The sequence below is a fragment of the Carassius carassius genome, chromosome 36 (genome assembly GCF_963082965.1).
Source record: "Carassius carassius chromosome 36, fCarCar2.1, whole genome shotgun sequence".
NCBI classification, from domain to species: domain Eukaryota; kingdom Metazoa; phylum Chordata; class Actinopteri; order Cypriniformes; family Cyprinidae; genus Carassius; species Carassius carassius.
In genome coordinates this window covers 18104695-18131379 of record NC_081790.1, presented here as the reverse complement: position 1 = coordinate 18131379, position 26685 = coordinate 18104695, and the positions used below count along the sequence as shown (strand labels likewise).

General features: G+C 38.5%; 1 long non-coding RNA gene and 2 other non-coding genes across 3 annotated transcripts; all 3 read left to right on the top strand.

The window, feature by feature from the left end:
- The first annotated feature begins 12009 nt into the window (after window positions 1–12009).
- Window positions 12010–12082, top strand: trnav-cac (transfer RNA valine (anticodon CAC)). Its single transcript has one exon. It is a non-coding gene; the product is annotated as a tRNA-Val (tRNA).
- A 361-nt stretch (window positions 12083–12443) lies between these two features.
- trnav-aac (transfer RNA valine (anticodon AAC)) lies at window positions 12444–12516 on the top strand. Its single transcript has one exon. It is a non-coding gene; the product is annotated as a tRNA-Val (tRNA).
- Window positions 12517–16806: 4290 nt separating this feature from the next.
- LOC132117364 (uncharacterized) lies at window positions 16807–21126 on the top strand. Its single transcript, XR_009425745.1, has 2 exons — window positions 16807–17001; window positions 20237–21126. It is a non-coding gene; the product is annotated as an uncharacterized LOC132117364 (long non-coding RNA).
- Window positions 21127–26685: the final 5559 nt, after the last annotated feature.

The following is a 26685-nucleotide window of genomic DNA, read 5'->3' as shown; positions in this document are numbered from 1 at the left end:
CATTGAAGATGCTAGCGCGCTTACTGAGGCAAAAGTGGACAAATGCGAGGAGAGGTTGGAGGTGTTATGGTCACGCGTGGAGGACCTTGAAAACCGTAGTAGGAGAAATAATGTACAGATTATCGGACTTAAAGAAGGTGTGGAGGAACCCGGAAAAGTGGATCAATATGTGACGAAGATTCTGGATAAAGCATTTGAGCTTTCTGGAAGTGAATTTGAAATTGAGCGTGCGCATCGTTCCCCTGCACCAATGCCGGCTCCTAATAAACCTCCCAGGGCGATACTTGTCCGCTTTCTACGTTCATCTGCCAGGGAGAAAGTACTGCGAGTGGCCAGAGAGAAACGGGGGATTGACTGGGAAGGTGCTAAGCTTTCCTTCTTTGAGGATGTTACGAGAGAGCTGGCGGAGAAGAGAAAAGCGTTCAACCCGGCGAAGAAGCGTCTTCGAGAGCTACAAGTGAAGCATAGGCTGGCTTATCCTGCAACACTTATGTTTATGTGGAACGGACAAAAGAAAACGTTCAAAGATGGAAAAAAGGCTGGTAAGTTTCTGCAGGAGTCGATTTAGAGGAGTGCGAGACTTAATGTAACATTATGGAGAAGTGTTTGTCAACTGAAAACTATAAGGTAACAAGCAATGGGTAGAACGGGGCTGCATGGGTTGTGCTGCCGTCGTACATCTAGTGTGTCTCACGGACCAAGTAAACTTTTAGAGACTCAAGCTATAGTTAGTTTGGGATGGGTAAGAGGGGAGGGAGGGCAGGGGGTAGTCGCTTAGCAACGTTGTTCTGGGTTGCAGTGTTCAAATTGTTCATGTTTGATTTTTCTAAGACCGCTAGTTGGAATGGGCCAGATGTGTTTTGTAATACTGAGTGCCATATATTTGAGTTGTGTAATGTTTTTGGCTTTGGGCAGATTCGTAAAGTGCACAAGGAGTGTCCCTTCACTTTTTTTATTATTTTTTTATAGAAAGAGATAAATAGGTATATTAAAATAATATCATGGAACATAAAAGGATGTGGGAACCCAGTTAAAAGGAGGAAGGTTCTGACATACTTAAAATCTAAAAATACAGATATAGCATTTATCCAGGAATCTCACATTGTAGGAGAGGAAGAGGCAAAAAAGTTTAAAAGAGATTGGGTGGGCACCGTCTTTCATAGTTCATATTCAAGCAAACAAAATGGTGTTTTGGTCCTTATTAATAAAAATTTAAGCTTTGTGATGCTGAAAAAATACAATGATAAGGAAGGGCGCATTATATGTTTGGAAGCTTTAATTAACGGGGTTCGAACAATTTTGTGTAATATTTATGCACCTAATAAAGAGGAGCCAGATTTTTTCCATGGAATTAACAAGATAATAGGTTATCGTGAAGGGCAGGTTATATTGGCCGGAGATTTCAACCAGGTGATGGATGGGATAATTGACAAGAGTAACCCCAGGTGTAGGTCTTCACCCAGGGACAGAGAGGCTATTCATTTGCTGACGGAGGATCTGAGCCTAGTAGACATTTGGAGAATAGTTAATCCTAATTCAAGGGAATATACATTTTATTCTAATTGTCATAAAACATATTCAAGGATAGATTTCGTCTTAATATCAAAGTCTCTGGTAGATGCAGTGGTAGGTTGTGAGATTGGAACCATTGCCATTAGTGATCATGCCACAGTAGAGTTACAAATCGATTTGAACACGGATAAAACAAAGAGGGGTCGCTGGAGGCTCAACACTATGTTGTTGCAAAATAAAATGTTTAGTGAGGAGTTAACAAAGGATCTGAAATTTTTCTTTGAAATAAATATGGGTTCCACAGATAAAGTAGCCACAGTTTGGGAAGTGTCCAAAGCATATATAAGAGGAAAGATAATTGCATATGCGACAAAATAAAAAAAAAGTAATTTAGAAAGAGAAAACACTTTGGAAAAAGAAATACGTGAACTGGAGAAGGATTTGGCAAAACAATATTCAAATGATAAATACCAGACTATTTGTAAATTAAAATATCAGTTAAATGATGTTTATAATAAAAAGGCTGAATATGCCTTATTTAGGCTTAGAACTAAATTTTATGAAGGTGGTGAAAAGAATGGTAGATTATTAGCGAGACAACTGAAGCAGCAAGATAACCTAAACAATATATCAATGATTAAAAAAGATAACCAAGTGGTAACCTCATCAAAGGAAATAAATTCAATTTTCAAGTCATTCTATCAAGATTTGTATACTTCTGCTGGTGTGCTTAATGAGGAGGAGATGGAGACATTTTTTTCAGGTCTACAATTACCAACTCTCTCTAGTGAACAAAAAACAAGTCTGGATGCACCTATAACGGAAGAAGAGGTCAGAGCTGCTATTTCATTAATGAAAAATGGGAAGTCGCCAGGTTTGGATGGCTTCCCGATTGAATATTATAAGAAATATATTGATATTTTGGCTCCAGTCTTGCATAAAGTTTATCTTGAGGCACTAGAAATAGGCTCCTTACCAGGTACATTTAATGATGCACTAATCTCCCTTATTCCTAAAAAGGATAGGGATATTTCAGATCCAGCGAATTACCGACCAGTAAGCCTTTTAGGAGTTGATTGTAAGATTCTGACTAAGGTTTTAGCCTCCCGCTTGGATAAGATATTGCCAGACATTATCAATGGGGATCAAGTTGGTTTTATTAAGAATAGGTGTTCGGGTGATAATATGAGAAGACTTATCCATCTTATACACAAAAGTAAATCTAGTCTAGATCCGGTGGCGGCCTTCTCCTTGGATGCGGAGAAGGCCTTTGATCGGGTAGAATGGGGCTTTCTTAGGGCAGCCCTTTTAAGGTTCGGGATCGGGCCTGGATTTTGTAGATGGGTGAAAACTATATATTCCTGTCCGAGGGCAGCAGTTTTGACAAATGGATTGATGTCAGACTTTTTCCATCTCTCACGTGGGACCCGTCAAGGGTGTTCTTTGTCCCCACTGCTCTTCACGATATTTCTGGAACCACTGGCTCTAGCTATTCGCGCTAATACAGATATCAGAGGTGTTCACGCAGGGGGTACGGAACACAAGTTGTTTCTGTATGCCGACGACATCTTAGCAGTGTTAACTGATCCCATGCAATCTTTACCGGCGCTGCTCTCATGTGTTGAGTCATTTTCAAGGTTGTCAGGTTATAAAATAAATTGGTACAAATCGGAAGGCATGCCGCTTTCAGCATCATGCCATTCTAGGTATATTACTACATTCAATTTCAAGTGTTTACCTTCAGGTATGAAGTACTTAGGAATATTATTAAACCCAAACTTAGAAGACATTATGCTTTCAAATATGGAACCTCTCCTCCTAAAAATAAAAACAAATCTGGATAAATGGGGAAAATTGAATCTTACATTATGGGGTAAAATTAATGTGATTAAAATGGTGGTGGCCCCGCAGTTCAATTATGTTTCCATGATGTTACCTGTAAGAATTCCTTCACATATATTTAGTCAATTTGAGAAGATAATTAAAGATTTTCTGTGGAACAAGAAGAAGCCAAGAGTTAATATAAAAAAAATGTGGGCCCCTAGAGACATTGGGGGAATGGCTCTTCCAAATGTGAAACTTTATAATTTAGCATTTGAGATGTCAAGACTGGTCAAACACTGGACAGGGTTGGACTCTGAACTGAGCTGGATCAAGATTGAACAGGAACTAGTGAGCCCTTTTACGCCCATGGACATTCTCTCACAGGGATCAGCTAATAATGGAAAGGACTTTCATCATAACCCGGTACTCATGTATTCTAAAGCTGTATGGGTAGAGGTACACAAGATTTGTGGAGCATCTCATTTAAGACAACCCTATGCCTCGTTATGGAACAACTCTGCTGCACAGATTGGGAAAAAAACTGTATGTTGGAATGAATGGCTAGTCAAAGGCATACACAGGATAAGCGATCTTTATTCAGAGGGAGTGTTTATGACCTTTGTTGAAATAACCCAAAAATATGGTCTGACTAGGGAAAATAATTTTTGGAAATATTTACAAATAAGGGATTGTATTACCAAAGGGAACTTTACTCAAAGCACAAATGCAGTGGTGGAGTTTTTAAAACTGTCTGGTACAGCACATAGAGCAGCTGTTTTCTACAAATTATTTAACAATTTAAAAAAAGAGATATGTGAAAATTTGAGGACCATCTGGCAGAGAGATCTGAGCTGTGTCATTAGTAAAGAAGATTGGTGCAAAGTTCTGTCACATTCCAATAAATATATAAGAGAGGCCAGGGGTAAATTTACTCCGTACAAATTAATACATAAATGGTACTTCACTCCTTCTAAACTTAACAGAATGGGAATTATGCCTAATAATATATGCTGGAAATGCAGCTCAGATCCAGGGACATTTCTGCATGCTATTTGGGAATGTGGGACAGTTTACCCCTTTTGGCAAAGAGTACTGGACAGTATAGGAAGGTGGATCGGCTTGACAATACCCATGTCACCAAGATTGTGCTTATTAGGGGATCAGTCTGTGTTACCAGGAGTTTTGAAAATGTTTTGAAATATGATTTTGTGGTTATAAAAGTGGGGGTTATTACAGCTGCTCGAGTGATTCTCAGTGTGTGGAAGGATCCATCTCCTCCAGAGTTTAACAGGTGGAAGGAAAATATGCTGAAAATTGTGTCATGAAAAATTCTTGGCCAGGATTAATGATGATTTGGAGGGTTTTGACAAATCTTGGGGACAGGTTTTTGACTGAGATTGATGGATTTTTTATTGTTTAGTGCACTTCTCTTTTGCTAAGTCTATTATTTTTGTGGGGTTACATGTATAGGCACTTTATAATTTGATTTTATTGTACCTTCTTATTTTTGCATGTGTGTATGTCTGTAGTGATTATTGATAACAGGCCCGAAATGTAAATGTGAATTAAGCATGTGTTTGGAAGCTGTTTTTTTTTTTTTTTTTTTTTTATGGGTGTTTTGGTTTTATTTAGTTAAAAAAATGTTAAAAATAAATAAAGACTTCAATTATAAAAAAAAAAAAAAAATCCTGTTTGATTTGAGTGACGAGTGTTCATTGAATCGATTGTAAAATCGATTTTGCATGTCCAAATATTTTTTACGGCAAATAACACCAAATAGGTAAATCCACGGACAACAAGCAGGAGGAATGTAAAGATTCAATATATTGGTAAAGACCAATATTTCTGATGATTTATTGGCGTGAAGTTACGTGCACAATGACAAACAGGAGTGCAACATTTTCGAAAAACAATAAGCAGAGTGGACTGCCATAATGCAAAACATTTACTGCAGGCTTCAACAAGGTTGTGTTTACGATTAAATTTCAACAACAACAAAAGAATCGCATAGGCGATTTTCTTAGGCTATCAAAAAAAATCTTTTTTCGAATATTCGTCGAATTTAAAATAAAAATCCACATTCGAATGCGCATTCCAATTTTAGGTGTGCATTAAGGAAGCTGCCTTATGAGCCCCGGTACGTGTTCCATTCCATCTCGCCACGCTAGGCATCTCGCCTCGCCACACAGCTGTGTTTACACAACTTTCAAAGGCGGACGAGCTCGACACGCAGTATCTGCTTTCTCACCTTTCACCTCGTGTACGCGCACGAGATGCGATGACAACATATGTGTCATTGCATTACAAGGTTATGTTAGCCTATACAGTTGAAGCCACTTCAAAAATCAATGTGGAGAAGATCTTGTTTACATCAAAACTGAAACCAAGCCGTTCACACAGAACGCATATTTCGCGCATTTTCTAGAGGGACACCGTTGGACTCGCGTCTCGCACAAGAGAGCCGCATGTTTAGAAAGACATGTAAAATTAATGTATTAATTTAATTTTCTAAAAATATCTCGAGACTTTATGTTGGGTTTTTGTTCCCCATCCCACTGCATCTCATGTTTTTAAATGAAAAAATGTATCCTGTATGACTGGTTTTCCGCCCTTTTTATTTATTTAACAATGCATGCATACATGATGCTGTTTTGTTTATAGTTCTTTAAGCAACTTAATTAATAATAATTGGTTCATAAACATTATTTTAAATATTATGTTTTTTTCACAGTCATGTATTCTAATGCTTTGAATAAACATGCAGTAATATTTTGCTCGATGCGCTATCTTGCGCCTCAGAAGAGAAGAAAAAAGCTTTTCTTCACCCTAACTGAAATTATGCATTTAAAATTCTAATACAATTCGAATTTTGATCATATTTAAGTAAAAAATTCGAATTTAATTTTTTTAGCTATTTTGACAGCCCTAAGCGATTCTAGCCCGAAACTGTATGAGACTGAATACCGACTGAATTCACATTTCTGTTGTAAAAAGAGAAACATTGTGCAGAAGTATCATTTGCTGTTATGTGTGTTTGCCCAAAGCTGCAGTTGCTGTGTGACGCCAGTTAAAAAAAAAAAAAAAAAAAACAGGACACGCTCCGAGAGAAGGAAATTCGAATACAATTCGAATTTTGATCATATTTAAGTAAAAAATTCGAATTTAATTTTTTCAGCTATTTTGACAGCCCTAAGCGATTCTAGCCCGAAACTGTATGAGACTGAATACCGACTGAATTCACATTTCTGTTGTAAAAAGAGAAACATTGTGCAGAAGTATTATTTGCTGTTATGCGTGTTTGCCCGAAGCTGCAGTTGCTGTGTGACGCCTGTTAAAAAAAAAAAAAAAAAAAACAGGACACGCTCCGAGAGAAGGTCGTTAAAATCATTTTCTTATTTTCGTTTTCGAAACTTGTGTTGGTAGATTCGTGCTGGATTCGTGCAATAGATTTTCGAACATAAAGTGACAGTCGACACGGTCACGGTTTTAGACTAGAGAGGAGAAGGGATGGTTTTCCAGAACTTTGTGCCAAGTTAAAGTGGTGTCGAGCTGTTTTAATGAATTTTTTTAGATGCATTATGGTGCCCGAACCCGTATGACTTTGAACAGTGACCGCTAACATTTAGTTTACTGCAGCCGCATCCATCATTACCAAGGGCGAACCGTTGACTCTGACAGTGAGTGAGAGTATGAGACAAAGCGAACGCACAGGCCACAGTGTGACATCCGTGTAAACACAGATGACGTCAAGGGTTTTTTTGTAATTAAAGAAGATAGCCTTCATTTGTATGTAGGCCAAGGCAATTTATATATTTACAATTCTTACTTAAATATAATTAATAGTATTTTATTGCATTTGTATTAGTTGTTTGAAGAGTAAAAAAATAATTGGTCGGTCTTAACGCAAATGTACAATCGGCAAGTCGGTCGGACTAAAAGCAAAAAAAAAAAAAATGAGTCGGTGCTAAATTGACAGGGTCGGTCGGGTTACGGCAAACAAGAATATTTTTAAGGATGGCCTAAGTGGCCACAAAAGGATACCCAGATAAGGACAGAATGGAAGCTGCCATTAATGCCTTGATGATTAGCCATGCCAAACTAGGGCTGTCAACGAATATTCTAAATTCGAATATGTATTCGAATAGTTTAAAAAAAACGAATTTTGAAGGTGAAAATTAATATTAGAATAAAAAAAAAATGTGGAAAAAAAGGCCCGCGGTAGTAGAGGTGTGGTTGTCTGCTTTGCGAGTGGGCGCGCTAGCGCGCTTGAGGGTTCAGGGACTGGTCACAGGAGTCGCACTGTCTGGCACAGCATCACTGCTGAAAGTTGCAGAGTGCAGAGCCCTACTCGACCGCAGCAGAGAAAATGAGGTAAAATTGTTGACCCGCAAGATTGTTGTATGCAAGCTATTTAAGATACAGTTAGCATACCATTCGACAACTAGCAACATGAGGTCACATCTCAAAAATATGCACCCAAATGAGCATGGCATAATGTGTGGAACTCCAGCTAAACAGTCACGTCTTGACACTTAACGTTACTTTGCATCGCCCGCCGCAAGCACTTTGTCTGCAACATGACAAGAGGCCATAACGGATAAAATAATTTCGTTCATTTTTAAGGACATGAGACCGATCAGTATCACGGATGGGGCAGGCTTCGGGGAGTTCTGTCAAGCAATGGATCCGAGGTTTGATTATTTATCGTTTCATGTCAAGGAAAAGTTCCATGTTTACCCCAGCACAGCTCGCTCGGAGCATTCAATGTCAGTTCTATATGCTGTAAAACTTCAGTTAATATTAATAATATTTGTTTCAATCACTGAATGAAGCCTGCTATATTTGGGACAACAGTCACGACCTTAAATTGCTTGCACAAAAAATTGTTTGTTCATTTTAAACCATTATGCGCAGAGAACGTGAGGGTGAGAGAGCGTGAGTTCTGCAGTCTTGGCCATTAGTTGATTTCCTTGTTTTTGTGTAGGTAATACGTTGTCATATATGTTTAAACTTAAATAGACTATCTATACAAGTAGTTATGTCTCTTTGTATTATTTTTGCCTGTTATTGACGTAATGCGCGTCATTGACAACATGCGCAACCAGATGTTCGAATAGTTCGAATATTCGTGTATTTTTTAGAGGGAATATTCGAACGTCAATTTTGAGCAATTTTGACAGCCCTATGCCAAACAGAGGGAGGAGATAGGTGCCCTCCGGGAGGCAGTTACCACGATGTGTCAAGTCCTATCCAAAACCAAGGCCACCATAGACCCAGGGAGGGTCCTTACTAAGCAGACTCCAGATGATGATGTTGAAGCTTATTTGGAGATGTTTGAGAGAACCGCCGTCAAGAGAGAAATGGCCTGAAGAAGACTGGGGCACCTTGTTGGCACCTTTTTTGACAGGGATAGCCCAAAGAGCCTGTCAGGATCTACCTGTTAAAGATGCAGCTGATTATGTGAAGTTAAAGCGGGCCATCTTGTCCCACTATGGGCATAGCCTCCCCGCTCGTGCCCAACGTTTTCACGCATGGACTTTGGATTATGCTACTCGATATCCAGAGGCCATACCCCTACGAGCAGCAATTGCTAAAGCAGTGGCCAGAGAGACATTCATGCTTTTCAGCCGAGTGGGCATTGTGGAAGAGATTCTAACAGACCAGGGTACCTGCTTCATTTCCAAAGTCATGAAAGAGATGTGTAAACTCCTGAAGGTGAGCCAGATTCGTACCTCTGTGTATCTTCTTCAGACAGACAGGTTGGTAGAGAGGTTTAATCAGACCTTAAAGCAAATGTTGAGAAAAATGATTGAGGTGGATGGGGAAAAACTGGGATCAGTTATTGCCTTATGTACTGTTCTCCATAAGGGAAGTGCCCTAGAGCTCCACTGGATTTTCCCCATTTGAACTCCTCTATGGGCAAAGGCCAAGAGGGATAATGGATATTGCCAAAGAGGTCTGGCAGAATCAACCGTCACCACATCGCTCTGTAGTGGAACATGTGGAACAGATGCACCAACGGATGACTCGGGTATGGCCAATTGTTCGAGAGCACATGAAACAGGCACAAGAGGCCCAGGCACGAGTCTGCAACAGAGGGGCTCAGCTGAGAGAGTTTCAACCAGGAGAAAAGGTAATGGTGTTGGTCCCTACACAGGAATGCAAGTTTCTCGCCAAGTGGCATGGGCCGTATGAAGTTGTTGAATGGGTGGGCCCGGTGAACTATAAGATTAGGCAGCTCAGTCAGTGCCAGGTCCACCAGATTTATCACATAAATGTACTCAAGAAATGGTATGAGCCAGAGCAATGTTTGCTGTCCACACTGTCATCCCAAGTTTGCTCCCAGGAGCCTGTGGAAGTGGAAATGGGAGCACACCTGAGCCCAACCCAGAAACAAGACCTTCGGGAGATGGTAAGCCAATATTCAGATGTATTCACCCTACTACCAGGACGGACCACAGTGGTCTACTATGACATAGTCACAGAACCTGGGAGGAAAGTGAGACTGAAGCCATATCGCATCCCAATAGCTCAGAGGGAAGCTATTCGTGAGGAAGTAAGGAAGATGCTGGCCCTGAACATCATTGAAGAATCCAGCAGTGAGTGGTCGAGCCCAATTGTTTTAGTCCCCAAGCCTGATGGCAGTGTAAGATTTTGTAATGATTTTAGAAAATTTAATGAAATCTCACAATTTGATGCTTATCCAATGCCCAGAGTGGATGAGCTCATTGAGCGCCTGGGGCCAGCCCGCTTTGTATCTACCCTGGACCTGACTAAGGGGTACTGGCAGGTCCCCTTAACTGACCAGGCCAAGGAAAAAAAAGCATTTTCCACTCCTGATGGGTTATTTCAATGCCGGGTTCTACCATTTGGGGTCCACGGGGCACCGCCAACCTTCCAAAGAATGATGGATAAGATCCTTCGACCCCATCAGGAGTATGCTGCCGCCTACCTGGATGACATTGTGGTTCACAGTGCTGACTGGTCTTCCCACCTGAGAAGATTGCAGGCTGTATTTAGCGCCCTCCAGGAGGCAGGCCTTACGGCCAACCAAACCAAATGCAAATTAGGATTTGAAGAGGCAGAATATCTTGGGTTCACCATTGGACGTGGTAATGTTCGACCGCAGAAAAGAAAGACAGACACCATCTCCAAGTGGCCAAAACCGGTAACAAAGAAACAGGTAAAAACATTCCTGGGTCTGGTTGGATATTACCGTCAGTTTATCCCAAACTTTGCAACACTGGCAGCTCAACTAGCTGACTTGACCAAAAACCACCTACCTCACCATGTTGTCTGGTCTACTGAAGTAGAACAGGCCTTTTTCTCTCTTAAGCAGGCCCTAGGTGAGAACCCAGTGTTGATAATTCCAGATTTCCAACAACCTTTCATTGTCCAAACTGATACCTCAGAGACGGGCTTGGGAGCAGTCCTGTCACACCAAACAAATGGAGAGGAACATCTCATTACGTTCATCAGCCGTAAGTTACTCAAACATGAACGCAATTATTCCACAGTTGAGAAAGAATGTTTGGCCATCAGGTGGGCTCTCAAAAAGCTGAGATATTACCTGCTGGGTAGAGAATTCACCCTTATTACGGACCATGCTCCTCTGAAATGGATGTCTACTGCAAAGGACTCTAATGCTCATGTCACACGTTGGTTCCTGGATCTACAGGACTACTGCTTCAGAGTAGAGCATCGAGGCGGAAAGTTGCAAGGAAATGTGGATGCCCTGTCACGGAGGGAGGAGTGCCTTTGGTCGGTCGCTCCTGGTAATAGCCTGGAGCTGGGGGGGAATGTGTGGCAAGCCAATGTGGGAAGGAGAAACCCCAAACTAGAGGAGCAGGCCCCAGCTAGGAAAAGTCATCAATTATGAGAACTTCCACCTGCTCACCCTCCAGACATGGAACCACCCACAGCTGCAGTCAATGATGACCTAATGGAGGTCATCATAAAGGTAGGATCTCTGCTTCAGTTTGGGAGAGCGGCCCGAGGAGAAGGTGCTAAAACCTCTGAATGGTCTAGACAAGCGAAAGAGTAACCGAAGACCACTGGCTGAAGAGCAAAGCGAGAGAATTTTGTCACATGTTGCTTACTGACCTGCCTTTTCTATGCTCTGTCTCCCATTTTAAGGTGGCCCTGTGTGGAACGGACATAGTGAACACCAACAACGAAGATACCCCAGACTGGGAAGAACAATTGCACAGCCCTACCCCAAATTTTCAATTAATTCCAATAAATTCCCCCAAATTCCCATATATTCCTTGTAAATTTCAAATGTGAATCGTTACATCCCTATATGCTACTAGTTTTTGCTTATCATATTGATTTGTCCGCAGTAAAGTTCAGCTGATGTCTTTTTTTATTTGTGCTAGTTAAATTAATTTTGGGCTACCGAATTTTGCAAGCCCTCGGAACAATGCATAAGGACACAATTTGGGATGCACCAAGTTATTCTTGGCTACCTTATTACCAACACATCTGGAATGAAAACATCAAGAACCAATAGATGAAGTTAACTCTAGCACCCCCTTGAGTACTGAGGTGTGTTACTCCCACAATAACACACATTTGGAATGTTAAGAGATCAAACACTACTGACAGAGTTGAGCTATATTGCCAAATATTCCTATTTGCATTCATAAAGCATTCATAAAGAGGAGACATGTGGTTTCCGTAGTGTAGTGGTTATCACGTTCGCCTCACACGCGAAAGGTCCCCGGTTCGAAACCGGGCGGAAACAACTTTTATTTTAACCGATGAATTTTTTCTTTTTATTCTTTGCCTTTGTTTAACTGTCTACCTTTACTGAGATTCAATAGTACAGTATCTGTCAAGATTTTTGAAAACATTTTTTTATTAAGTCTCTTTTGTGCACCACGGCTGCATTTATGTACTCAAAAATTTGGTAAAAACACAAATATTGTGAAATAGTATTACAGATTAAAATAACTATTGTTCTAATAATAAAAAATCTATTGAAATATATTTTAAAATATAATTTAATCATGTACAGCAGCAATTACTCCAGTCACGTGTGGAGTACTCCAGTCACAGATTCTCAGTGGACCATCAGTCCATATGCAAAGCAGGGGAGACATGTGGTTTCCGTAGTGTAGTGGTTATCACGTTCGCCTAACACGCGAAAGGTCCCCGGTTCGAAACCGGGCGGAAACAGCCCTTTTTTTTCCCCACGCTTCTCAAAATACTATACACACTAAGAATGTCCAGATACAAATATTATAATAAAACCATTTAAGTACACAGGCCAGAAACATTTAAACATACCAACATAACATCAACAAGTAACAATCTCTAGATACCCCTTTTCACCCTATCCCTACAAAGAAAAAAAATATATTAATAATTCTTGAATATAAATTTTTGTTACTGACAATTTAACTGGGATAAAAATATGGTATTATCTTAAAAAATAACGCAAGAAAGAAAGAAAGAAAGAAAGGAAGAAAGAAAGAAAGAAAGAAAAGGCCCACAGTTGGGACTTCTATATGAACACAGACAAGGACTTTTATTCTGAAATCACCATTGGTACTGCAGAAAAATGTTCATGCTAAAGCCTTCATACTACACCTGCATGTAATCCAAATATGCCTGGTTTTAACTACGGGGATTATCAGGTAAATTTTACATGGATTTATGTGTATGTGTACATATGATTCATATGTATGTGATCTAATGTAGCCTCAATATACAGTATGTTTAGAAATATACAGATTTCAGCTGCATCTCTGTATGAAGCTAATAAAGCAGTTAATTCTGTTCTTTGGTAAATGTATTATTCTAACAACGTTTATATTATAGAAATCTGTGTTTCAGGGTGAAAACTAAATATATACGATTTCAAGTTGTTTGGAAATGTTTTATGACCATTAGCTTTGTATCGCCGGATTTGGCTCTATTTTGGGAACTCATGCGCATTCCGCCGTCAATCTATTTAAAAGTTTTACTTCTATAGAGTGTTTCAGTATTTTGTAATTCCTATTACATAATAACTTACGATTATGCCAATAGTTATACTGATGACAGTCTTAGATGCTGGAAGATAAAACGGCTGACGCGAACTAAAGCGAAACTCAGCCGCAAAAAAAAAATGCGCAGCTATGATGCGCTAGAACACTTGTCTTTGTTTTGGCCAAAAGCTGTTGTTTACACTGCAAGGATGGCATAGAGATTCGCTAATCTGCAGAACATAAACAGGCGTCAGACTAACGTGCGTATGTTCTAGGGGTGTGCACGGATAGTCAAACATTCGAATATTCGTTCTACTCTAATTATTCGATAAATAAAAATGATATTCGAATTTCGCAAAAAAAAAAAATTCACAATAAAACCTAATTTGGTCACTTTCTGTGATTTTCCACGGCATATTTGAAGATGTATGCAAGCAAAAAATAATTAATGAATAAGGGGCTGTTCACATATCGCGCCTAAAAACGCATGGAAAATGCTAGGCCGCTTTCTCCTTCTTTCCAAGGCGCTCGGGCAGAAGCGCTTTTGGGGCGTCTGCCAATGACGTGCTCTTTCCATGAAGACGCAGAAATTTCAGCAAAGGATTAATTGATTCGCTTTTAGTAGCTCTGCTACTAAATTTATTTCAAAATGGCAATCCATATACAGCTATGATCAGCTGTTCCTTCATCTTGGCTGAGCTTTCAACGTTGTTACAGGAAACGATGAAGCTGAATGTTTAGTTCTTGTCACATGACATGCGGTGCGCTTGCGGCATTCAGAAAAGTTGAGATGTTTTTAACTCGATGCAGTGCGGACATCGCGACTGCGTCGCTTCCATTATGAGCGCGCATACCACTCGCCTACATTGGAAATAACGAACTTGAGCATGCAAAAGACGCGATAAGTGAACGGTCCCTAAGAACTGCGGTCTTCTACAGTACTTCAAATATGCCGTGGAGAATCACAGAAAGTGACCGAATTCAAGAACATTGTTGCGGCATCTCTCAAGCAACGAATAAACACCGCTAACTTGGAGAATGCAGTGAAAACTCCTCTTCTCGCGTCTGCCCTAGACCCTCGGCACAAACATCTCAGGTTCCTTCGACGAAAACATGAGAGAAGTAGTAAGAAAAAAACTTTTTGAATATTATCAGAACATTTTCCTTAATGCGAGTGATGCGGATGCAGCCGCCGTCATCAACGATGAAGAGGATGCAATGCCCACTCGTCGGAAAAGGCTGAGCCAGTTCTTCAGCGATGATTACAGACAGTCCAGCCGAGACGAGTGGGAACAGTTCTTGCTGGAGCCATGTATTCCACCAGATGAGGATCCCATTCAGTGGTGAAACGAAAACACTAAGCGCTTCACAAAACTTATTCGCTTAGCACACCGTTATTTGTGAGTCCCGCCAATGTCTGTGCCGTCAGAGCGCGTTTTCTCCAGGAGCCGACTTTCCCCCGATCATGTTTACATTAGGGCTGTCGCGATAACCGCAAAATTGTAATACCGCGCTACTGACAAGCAAACCGCAGAGGAAAGATAGCAACCGCAGTGTTCAGGTTTTTTTTTTTTTTATTTTTTTTTTATGAGGCTGTGGCCTTATTGTTTTTTTTTTCAATTTGTCACTGTGCATTCAATGTTAAATAAATTATATTAATGATACAATATGGTCACGAGTGTAATTTTCTCGTGAGCCGTTGTAGCTTTATTGTGCTTCGTTAGTTTTGAATAGGCCGGCTGAAACGATGGGAGGCGCTCGATCTCGTCCCAAAACCTAATGTCACGTTGCCAGTTTGGGAACATTTTGGCTTTCAACCCAGTGAAAAGGACGAGCCAGCGAATATAGATGAGCCGATATGCAAAATGTGCTGCAAAAAAGGTTCCTGTGACACTGCAATACATCTAATTTGAGGTCATTGGGACATTCTAAAACGCTTAACGGGAAAAACGCTTAATGTGGTTTAATGTACCAATACAGTGATATTAACAGACCAAACTCACTAAACATCATATTAATGAAGTATATTATCTACAAAAAAATCAGATGATCCCTGAATATGAATTCAACGCGTTTAATAACACGTTAAGCCTTTTCCTCTCATAGAAAACCATCATAAGGCTTAACGTGTTATTAAACGACTTGCATTCATATCCAGGGATCATCTGTTTTTTTGTTTTGTTTTTTGTACGTTGTATACTACTTTATTAGTATAATGTTTAGTGAGTTTGGTTTTTAAAAATCACTGTCTTAGTACATTAAGCCACATTAAGCGTTTTCTTATAACGGTTTTCTATGGGAGGAAAAGGCTTAACGTGTTATTAAACGAGTTGCATTCATATTCAGGGCTCATCTGATTTTTTCATAGATAGTATACTTTATTAGTATGATTTTTAGTGAGTTTGGTCTGTTAATATCACTGTCTTAGTACATTAAGCCATGTTAAGCGTTTTAGAGTGTCACCTGTCATCCAGCGCAGCTGCCCCCTCAAGCATCAGATCGCGCAGCAACATCAAAAAGAACAGCTGAGACCGGCCGACAGTTAGGAGTAGCTGAAGCCTTTGCGAAATCTGTAAAATACAGCCATGAAAGTAACAGGCATACCTGCTGAAGTCAGGGACAACCTCCGCGTCAGTGCCCAGAGAGCGTGAGCAGATAACGAGCTCACACGCTATCTGCATGAGGAGTGCATCGACTCCAGCGCGAATCCACTGTCCTGGTGGGCCAGTGGTGACGCGATAATCAGTCTAGATTTCCGCTGCTGTCCAAAGTCGCGCGCACATACATGTAATACATGTTAGAACTTGATTTCTTAAAAAAAAAAAAATTATTGGAAAACGCATGTTCTTGTTGCTGTTTGGCATTTAACAATAAATAAAAATGTTTTAAAACGTCTCTGTCAGTTAAAAAAAGCAACAATATATGCTACATAACTCAACGATAGAGCTTTGTATGCAGCAAAATCAGGATAAATTAGGTATGTAAAAAAAAAAAAAACGGCGGTAATACCGCATATCGCGCTATTGAGCCACCCATAATAACCGCAGGGGAAATTTCTTAACCGCGACAGCCCTAGTTTACATGCCCGTATTTCTTAACAAGAACATGTAAAACAATAGAAAAAAAAGCAAAAAAGATTTGCTGTCAAAGTTAAGTGTAGGCTACGTTCTACAATAGCCTAATTGCTGCAGGCTGCTTTACGTTTTTTCTTTGTTCACTTTTTTTTTCTTTGTTCACTTTTTTTTTGTTGCTTTTAATCTGTACTTTTGTTTGTTTGCACGCATTGTTAAAGGTTTTCAGATACAAAACACGATGTGTGATGTACCAGCTTATTGTATGTAAGCTTGTTCAAAATGACGGAAACAATAAATGTTGCTGAAAAATAACGTCTGTCTCATTAAACTTAATTTAAATAAACGAATATTCGAATATTCGTTTTTTGTGAGCTCAAATATTCGAATGTGATATTTGCGGAAAACGCCCATCCCTAGTATGTTCTAGCGATCATAACGGACACGGGCCTATTTTGACAGCACGAGCCACCCGTTACAAGAGGGTTTAAGGATTGAGTGGCGCATTAGAAATAGAGGTCTCTCCTCCAAGATATGATAACAATAGCCACACTGAAATGAGTATCAGAGATAAAGAGCTTAAGATACATTTCAAACCAGGGCACGTTGAGTTTGTTCAGGTAAATTAAAATTGTTGGTCAATTTCTAAGGAAGCACCATCATGGTACCCTTGTGAAAAAGAAGTGTGCTTAATTGTATTAAAAGTGTACTTGTGTACTTCCAATCTTAAGAGTATACTTTTTTAAAAGTGCATTTGCAGGTAATATATAATGTATATTAAATGCCACTTTAGTGTACTTAAAGGCCGTGTTGCAGGCAGTGGCGTAGCCACGAGGGGGCCTCAGATTTCCGATTGCTTAAAATAAAATAAGTAAAATAAGAAAATGTTGATTTGTCAGTCTGATTTATAGATTGACCAATCGAAATGCTGCACGGTAAAATGCGGCTGTTTTCAAACTTGATTTGATTAGACTATGTCACGTGTTGTGCGTAACTGACGCCGTCATCTTTCATTAATATTCGGCGACAATGGCAGCTGTCACGCAAAGTACAATATTACGCTTTTTCAAAAAAGCTCTGCGACAGCGAGGGAAGTTGCACCTGAGGCTTCTCAGGACACAGAAACGCCTATTTCATCAAAGTAGTGTAGCGGTGAGACTTCGCACCTGTATTTGATGCTCTGTAAACTCTTTGTGAAGGCGCATGACTCACCGTCGCTTTACTGATAGCGCTGTTTCTCACACATGCAAAGAGAGAGAGAGCCAGAGTCTTACCACGCTGAATCGACACGCTACATGTAAACTATTCTTTGTTGTCTTCTCCTGTCAAAATAATGGAGTTCATTTAGAATTATTCATATTAATTTTTAAACTAGCAGAAGACATACCGGTTTCTCCGGTAGTGGGTGGAGCTAATGCCCAAATGGCAATTTCATTGGCTGGCGCTGATCTAGTACCGCCCGTTTTGATTTCAGCAAATCAGTTTGACCGAACGCAGACAACGTGATTAATATTCATGAACCCAGCAGCTCATCAATTCATAGTGCATTGTATATACATTAGTATGATAGTAGAATTAGTAGTAGTAAATCTTTTAATAATAATTAATATGATCTATTACTATTTTTTTTACAGAAACCCTCAATGACCAAAAATATCTTAAGCATCACCACCAGTCTTAAGTTCAGTTAAAATGACAAATATGCATTCATTAGGCCTAAAAGTTAATTTTTACATAAAAGCATTGTGCTAGGAATATTACTATTATTTAGTAAAATGTATATGATACTGCTACTACTGTTGAAAAAAATTATCAAACTTTATTTTTTAAAGAAATAAATCACAATATTTCTTCCATGTTTTAATTTTAATAGCAAATCCCCTTTATTTACCAAAAATAAAATGTGTTTAAATTTCATAAATTAAAAGACAAATTAAATTTGGGTGAAACTTGTTTACTGTTTTTCATAATTATATAACTTGTAGAAAAACTTTAAACACAATTGTAAATAAGTATAAAGAATGGCATTGGTTTTATTTTTAGTGCTAAAAAGTTATTTTTTTTTAATTAGCATATTTTTGTGTTTTGCTTTGGTACCGAAATTGGTACCGAGAACTAGGGCTGCACGATATTGGGAAAAAATGACATTGCGATATTTTATTTTTCTGCGATATATATTGCGATATTTTTTCTTACAAACAAAAATGGGGTGAGCACACTTACATTCTCATTTTAAATGATTTAAACATCGACACCATCGTGTCAATTGATTCATCTGCGGGAGGGAGAGAGCAAGACAGCGCTCGTGTTGTTTGAAAACAGCTCGCTCTCTCTCGGTCTCTCTCTCTCTCAATTCAATTCATATTTCTCTATTGGCATTACATACAAAGGTACATATTGCCAAAGCATTGTACATAGCAGAATAGAAACAAACAAAACAAAAATACATATATATTCATAAGAAAAAAAAAATTCATGCAAAATAAATCCATATACATTTCTATAAACATTGATGGTACTTCTAATGTACTCTCTGTCTGTCTCTCTCGCGCGCGCGCTCTCTCTCTCTCTGTCTCTCTCGCGCGCGCGCTCTCTCTCTCTCTGTCTCTCTCGCGCGTGCGCTCTCTCTCTCTGTCTCTCTCGCGCGCGCTCTCTCTCCCTGTCTCTCTCTCTCTGTCAGTCCTGTCAATTATAAACTTTCACTCTCTGATGGTTAAGCTGTGCAATTAATCTGCGAATCACATTCGTCAAGGGCAGGGGAGTAGCTGCCCCGTACAGTTAATGAATAACGGATCAACTACGACAGCCTACATCGCACATCCTGCGATGTGACTATCGTGGATTCGTACATCGCGATATCGATGCTTAAACGACACATCATGCAGCCCTACCGAGAACCGTGGATTTTTACTGGTATCGGTACCGAATACTGAAATTTTGGTACCGTGACAACACTAGTTCACGTCCTTATTTAGTGAGACACCAGACGCTGAAATTTCCGCGAGCGTCACGCGCATTTCCTTCTGTTAATAAAGGAAGACGCGCTTCTGCTCCATTCATTAACAGAGACACGCAGAACATGCAGGATTCATATTTAAATAGACGGTTCAAGCTTAATATTTAAAGATATTAGTCCATATCGTGATTTGATGTAAGTGCAATGACCTATTTTTGATTAATTCATTCAAAATTTGGCAAATTCAGGGTCATTCCGCTTTAAACTGTAAATTCCATTTTTATGACTGGATTCCGCGATTCCCTCCGTGTTTTCTGCATCGCGGAAATCATAGGGCCCTAGTTGTGGTATGCTAGCTCTATCTTGCAATGGACACACGCCATGACGTTATCTTTACGTTTGCCCGCGCCCTCAAATCAAAACACAGCTGACTCCTTGCAGTATGCGATTTCGGAAGCAGCGCTCGTGTCTCCTTCTGCTTTGAGGGTGACGTAAACGCCTTGTGTCACATTGAAAAAATCATTGCGAAAGAACCTGACGTGACATTTAAAATAAATTAAAAGAGGCTTCGAGGCAGAGGAATTTGCCTGGATCATTTTTTGTAATCGAGTTACTCGAGGAATCGTTTCAGCCCTAATTCAGATCTTAGGTGATGCAGATGTGGTCAAAAGTTTACACACACCTTGCAGAATATACTGCTTCATCAGAGCAGTAATTGCATTTTTATATTTGTATTATTCTACCTCTCTACTCTCTTACTGCTTAAATTATTAACATTTTGTAGATGCTGCAAGGTGTATATAAACTTTGGACTGCAACTGTGTCTATTGCTTTTACTCAACTGAACCATTTATAATGGCTGGATATGTTTTATAATAATTGTTCTTTCTTTCCTCAAGGAAGTTGTTTGGACTTTCCTGCCTCTTTGGATCATTTTTCCATTCACACAGACTGTGGAGAGATGGTGTGCAGCTTCATGACATGTGAAGTTTACTTCCGATGAAGAGCTTCTGGGACACTGACAAACAGCATGTCCCAGCAAGTTCATCTGGAATTCTTTTTTTAAATTAATTTATTTATTTAGTCAAACTTGCATTCACTAATGCTGGAGTAAGATTTTAGAAGAAAATTTTCAGTCCTGTTTAATGTTTGAGAACTAATGGCCTGGTTTCACAGACGGGGCTTAAACTTAGCCGGATCATAGTTCAGTTAGGACATTTAAGTCATTTTCCTTGACATGCCTTAGAAAAAACATTACTGGTGTGCATCTTGAGACAAAACAAAGGCACTGGTAATTTTAAAGATCAGTCAGTGCAAGTTTCTATCAGTTGAAACAGCTCAGAATTACATTTTAGCCTTGGGCTGGTCTTAAGCCTTGTCTGTGAAACCATGGGTACAAGTAACCCACTATGGTAATGTTTTACAATAACGTCTCGTTTGTTGTACATGCATAGATAATTTTCTTTCTTTTTTTTATTTTTTATTAAATGTGTGTTGTTTGTGTGTTAGTAATCCTATATGTTATGGCGACCAAATGACTCCACAAGTATAGTTATACAGTAAATTATGACTGTGTGGACATTTTTAGGTCCCCGATGAGGAAACAGATTTACACATCTTGAAGATGATGTTTTCCATGATGGTGAAATTAGCATTGTTCTCCAGACTCTTTCTAATAAGTGAGTTGAAGTGTTGTAACTGTATAGTGTTCAGTTTTTCTAGTGCATCAGCAAAAAGCGTTTTTGTGTATTTGTTTTAGAGATTGATTTGTCAATAAATGTAGAGGGTTAACCATTTTGTCTTTTTGCTTTGATTTTAACTAGGTTATTAAGAGGTTATTATTATTATTATTATATAATATACTAAATTTCAACTTTATTGCCAGAGATATATGACATTGAAGTATATTTTAGTTCACATTAATTGCTTGTTCAGAAGTACATATTTACCATATTTCAAATCACATAAAATATACTAAAGTCCCACTTAAGTGGTTCAAAAATATCACTCAAAAGTTAAACTAATTGCAATAATGTAATTTTAAGTTGTATATATTTGAAATTAATTACAAATAATATGCAATTATATGGTCAAAAACATTACATTTAATTCACACTCAAGTGTATTGTTAACTGACATTAAAGTGTATTTTAGTTCACATTAATTGCATGTCAATATATTAATAGTACACTTTATGCATATTTTAAAGACACTAGAAGCAATTAGGAACATATAATTGTACATATAAAGATCTACTAAAAAGTGCCACTTAAGTCCCACTTAAGTTGTTCAAAAAAATCACTCAAAAGTTCAACTTCTTGCATTTAATATAACCTTAAAATGTGATACATTTAAAATTAATTACAAACACAATGTACTTAAGCGGCAAAAATAACATATTTAATTTGCATTTATGTGTGTTATTTTAAAGTATATTATTTCCACTTTATATACTTAAGTGCACTTCTTTTTCACAAGGGTATATAAGCCGAAGCAAATTTAATTCAGACGAATGCCTTATAACCAAAGGCGACCTATTCGGTATAATTTTCTGGTTTAACGTTAATACAGAAATAAAGACAAATCGTGTGTTATCATTATGGCATATTTTCAGTTCAGTTGTGATGAGAAGATGAACGCAGCTGATGATGCTTGCATTGTTTACCAGTAATAAGCAATATGAGTGCTACCTGAAAAAATTTTCTGATTGTGTGATATATTTCATTTTTATTTAGGGCTCATCAAAAACTCTACACTAGTGTGTATACAGTGCCATTTAAGCCCTCTGTCGGTTAATTATATTAACCAGTTTCCTTTTAAGTGTCTAGGTACAAGTCAGTTGAGGACCCCTTTATATTAAGTGGCCTTAACTACTATGTAGTTAAATTTTAATTATTAATTTGGTACAATGCACTTATTGTGTATATACATGTTTTTACATTGTACTTATATTTGAAAAATATCTGCACATAATTTCATCTGTAATTACATGTATAATTACACATTTACCCATCCCTTACACCTTAACACACCCTTAACTTACCCATACAAATACCAATAGATTTCCCAACTCAATAGCAGCAAAAAAAAAAGTTGCAAGACAATATGAACACAATAAGTACATTGTATTTATTTTTTGATGTAAGTACATAGTAGTTAAGGCCACTTAATATAAAGTGGGACCGTGCAAAAATATCACCTATGCCAACAATGTGTGTACCGTATTTTTCGTACTATAAGTCGCACCTGAGTATAAGTCACACCAGTCCAAAAATACATCATGATGAGGAAAAAAAACATAAGTCGCACTGGACTATAAGTCGCATTTATTTAGAACCAAGAACCAAAAGAAAACATTACCATCTACAGCCGCGAGAGAGCACTGAGCAGCATAGAGCGCCCTCTCGCGGCTGGAGACGGTAATGTTTTCTCTTGGTTCATTTATCTTAGTTCATTTCTCTCGGTTCATGTCAAATTAATTTTGATAAATAAGTTGCACCTGACTATAAGTCGCAGGACCCGCCAAACTATGAAAAAAAAGTGTGACTTATAGTCCGGAAAATACGGTAAATGGATTGTGTACATCTATAATAAGAGAACTTTCTACAACAAAACAACCGAAGTCCAACCCAGCTGTAGTTCCACTAAATGTCCTGAGGGTGGCGCTTCAGCGACTAATAAACACCCGAGTGCTGCAGCTTCAGCATCGACTGCATTCAAAAATTTAGTGGTGAAAATGTTTTTTGGCCCGATGCCAAACTTACTTGCTGACCCCTGCCTTAGAGTATGATGTTCCCAATCTAACCTGAATTGTCCAGTCTAATAAAAAGTCTAATACCCAGTTGTACATTCTTCCTGAGACACCCATGTTTTTCATATTTATTAGTAGTCCTTGCTTCCAAAGCATATCATATGCTTTTTCCACATCTATGAAAAAAAATAAATTAAGCTGCACCACTGTAAAAACAAATACACTGACTCAACAATCCATAGACTGGAACAAACATGTAGGTGAGAAAATAAAATAGAAGTCTTAAAAATGACCCTCCCCCACACATAATCCCCTCTAGTCACCTAAGAGGGGATTCCCCTACATTTTCTCTGAAGCCACACTTGCTGCATGTGAGCCCAAAGACTACATCTAAGTTTTGATATTTTAAATATATTTGATCAATGGGATTCAAGTTTAACTAGTAAATACCAAATCGTTTTTATACAGTACAGGGTTTCCCATACATTCATTAATTTGTGGCCGTCCGCCACAATATCAACGCTGACCGCCACGGATTGATTCAGATTTTTAAACTATTTAATATGGGTACAATTGTATTTTATTGTAGAGCTGCGCGCTGCTTGCTCCCTCCCTCTCACAAACTGACAACGGAGGCACGCACGACTAGCCCCTCCTCTTTGAACACGATCTGAATCAAAACATGAATCAATCCGGAGTTGAATGGTTAGTAATGAACACTGTTGCTCAACATAACTCTGAGAAGTTAGTCTATGTTAAGCGCTGTCGCGATTCCATTACAGATACGCGCAAAACTTTTTTTTTTTTTCTAAATATCGATAAAAAACTATTGCGAAATGACGGCGTTTCCATTAACCGATGTTATGTGACTAAAACGTCATTTTTTCCCTCTCGCGATCAGTCATTCCAAAAATCATGGCAACGGACGTTGGTAGGTTTATATATATCACAGCCACCAGACTAGACATTATACTATTATTATCTCCAGGTTCAGGTTGGTGTGTGTTGGTTTTTGTCCACCTCAATCTCCAGGTTTGTGTGTGTGTGTGTGTGTGTGTGTGTGTGTGTGTGTGTCAGAGTCTGTGTGTGTCCACCTCCAGGTCCAGTTTGGTGTGTGTGTGAGCCTGTGTGTGTGAGTGTGTGTGTGAGTCTTTTTGAATGTTTGAGTGTGTGAGCGTGTCAGTAAGTTTGTGAGTTTGAGTGTGTGTGTGTGTGTGTCCATCTCCAGGTCCAGGTTTGTGTGTGTGTGTGTGTGTGTGTGTGAGCAAAATTTGCAACAAGAAGTCTGTGGAGCAGTCATAGCATAGAAAGTGTAGCAATGGCATAGCAATGTAGCAATAGCAATGTCTTTCAAGGGATAGTTCACCCAAAAATGAAAATTCTATCATCGTTTACTCACCATCAAGTTTTTCCAAACCTGTATGAGTTTCTTTGTTCTGCTGAACACAAAGGAAGATATTTGGAAGAATGTTTGTAACCAAACAGATCTCGGTCCCCATTGACTACCATAGTATATCTTTTTTCCTACTATGGAAGTCAATGGGGACCGAGATCTGTTTGATTCTGTCATTCTTCCAAATATCTTCCTTTGTGTTCAACAGAACAAAGAAACTCATACAGGTTTGGAAAAACTTGATGGTGAGTAAACGATGATAGAATTTTCATTTTTGGGTGAATTATCCCTAAAAATATTAGGCACACTAAAAATATATGATATATTTATGATATATTTATGATATATATATATATATATATATATATATATATATATATATATATATATATATATATATATATATATTTAACTTAATCCCCCCCCCCGGTCCCCAAACACCACACCACCGCAAATAGAATCTAATTCTGTGGGAAACACTGTAGTAGCTATCTAGCCAGTAAAATCAAGATATGACAAATCTAAGTGAGTTATCATTAGGGCTGCTCCGATCATGATTGGCCGATCGTTATGCATCTCGTCAGTAAAGCCGGTTCTCTAATCAGCGGTAAATTCCCTCAGGTGATTTCACATAGAGCAGCTGTTACTACACAGAGCCGTTGTTAACTGAGAAGATGCGCAAATAAACGCTGAAAACGAAGTGGATTTGCGCATCTTCTCAGTTAACAACGGCTCTGTGTAGTAACAGCTGCTTTTAGTTTATTATTAGAGTATCATTTAATTAAAGAAATAATTTTATATTTTCACAGTAATAATAAAATTAAGAAAATAAATTATTAAAGTTATAGTTCACCCAACCAAAAATGACAATTCTATCATCATTTACTCACATGGTCCAAAAGAGTATATGTAATAAATTTTATCAAACAAAATATTTCTTGCTGAACCTACTTTTTGAAATCTCTGTTTGATGCTTTGCACAACAATGACTTTAAATGATCTTTTCAGAGTAATTTCTCCAAATTTGATGTGTTCTAGTTAGATTAATTAACCACCACATCATGTAATTAATTAGATGAAAAATTGCAATCGCTTACCAACCCTAAAATATATATATTATATATAACGCTGTGCGATATGGGGAAAATATCTAATTACGATTTTTTTGACAGATATTGTGATTGCGATTTAATTTGCGATTTTAACTTCGCAAAGTCAAGCTTCAGCTCAATTTTGTCAATAATGTGCAGCACAGTATGAATATCATAAGCCAGCTGAAAAAAAGAAAAAGGAAATTCTTACAGTTTTCATTAAACCATTACAAAATTTATTTTTGTTTTTGGCATTATTCCAATAGGAATTACAACAGTTCTATTGGTTGCCATCTGCCATATTACATCCCACCAATAGAATCCATCAAATAGACAGTTTACATTAAAGGTCCCGTTCTTCGTGATTCCATGTTTTAAACTTTAGTTAGTGTGTAATGTTGTTGTTAGAGTATAAATAATATCTGTAAAATTCTAAAGCTCAAAGTTAAATGCCAAGCGAGATATTTTATTTAACAGAATTCGCCTACAAAAAACGACCCATTTGTACTACATCCCTTTAGTTTCTGCAGTAATGACGTCACTTCCAGGAGGGCCGCGTGCTATAAGCTGCTGTCGAATCACAACACAGGAACCGCTGACACAATCAGAACTCGTTACATGTTTCTTGAAGGAGGGACTTTATAGAACAAGGAAGTCATCAGCCCGTTTTTATGACAGTGACAACAGCGGTATAGACCCCTTAATCGCCTACGTCACTGTGACGTCACCGCTCTAGCTGGAGGCAAAACATAAGGCAGAACTCATAGCAGGTGCGCTAAAAGTTTGAGGTTTTGACTTTAAAATGTCTTCTTGTTGGGTTTTTGGCTGCCAGAATAGAAGGAACAGCACTTTTGTTTCAAAACTAAAGTTATACTGGATCCCGGCAGACATTCCTTCACAGAAATCAAGAAGACAATTGTGGTTGAATGCAATACGGCGTACAGACTGGACGGAGATGATCATAAATAATGCTCGTGTTTGCAGTGCACACTTCATATCAGGTGTTCAATCTATGCAATTGAACTGGTGTGTTGGTTTTATCTAGTAAATCAGCAAGTTTCTGTTTTATAGGTGAAAAGTCTCCAACCTTCAGCACACTAGCTAGTTTAAATG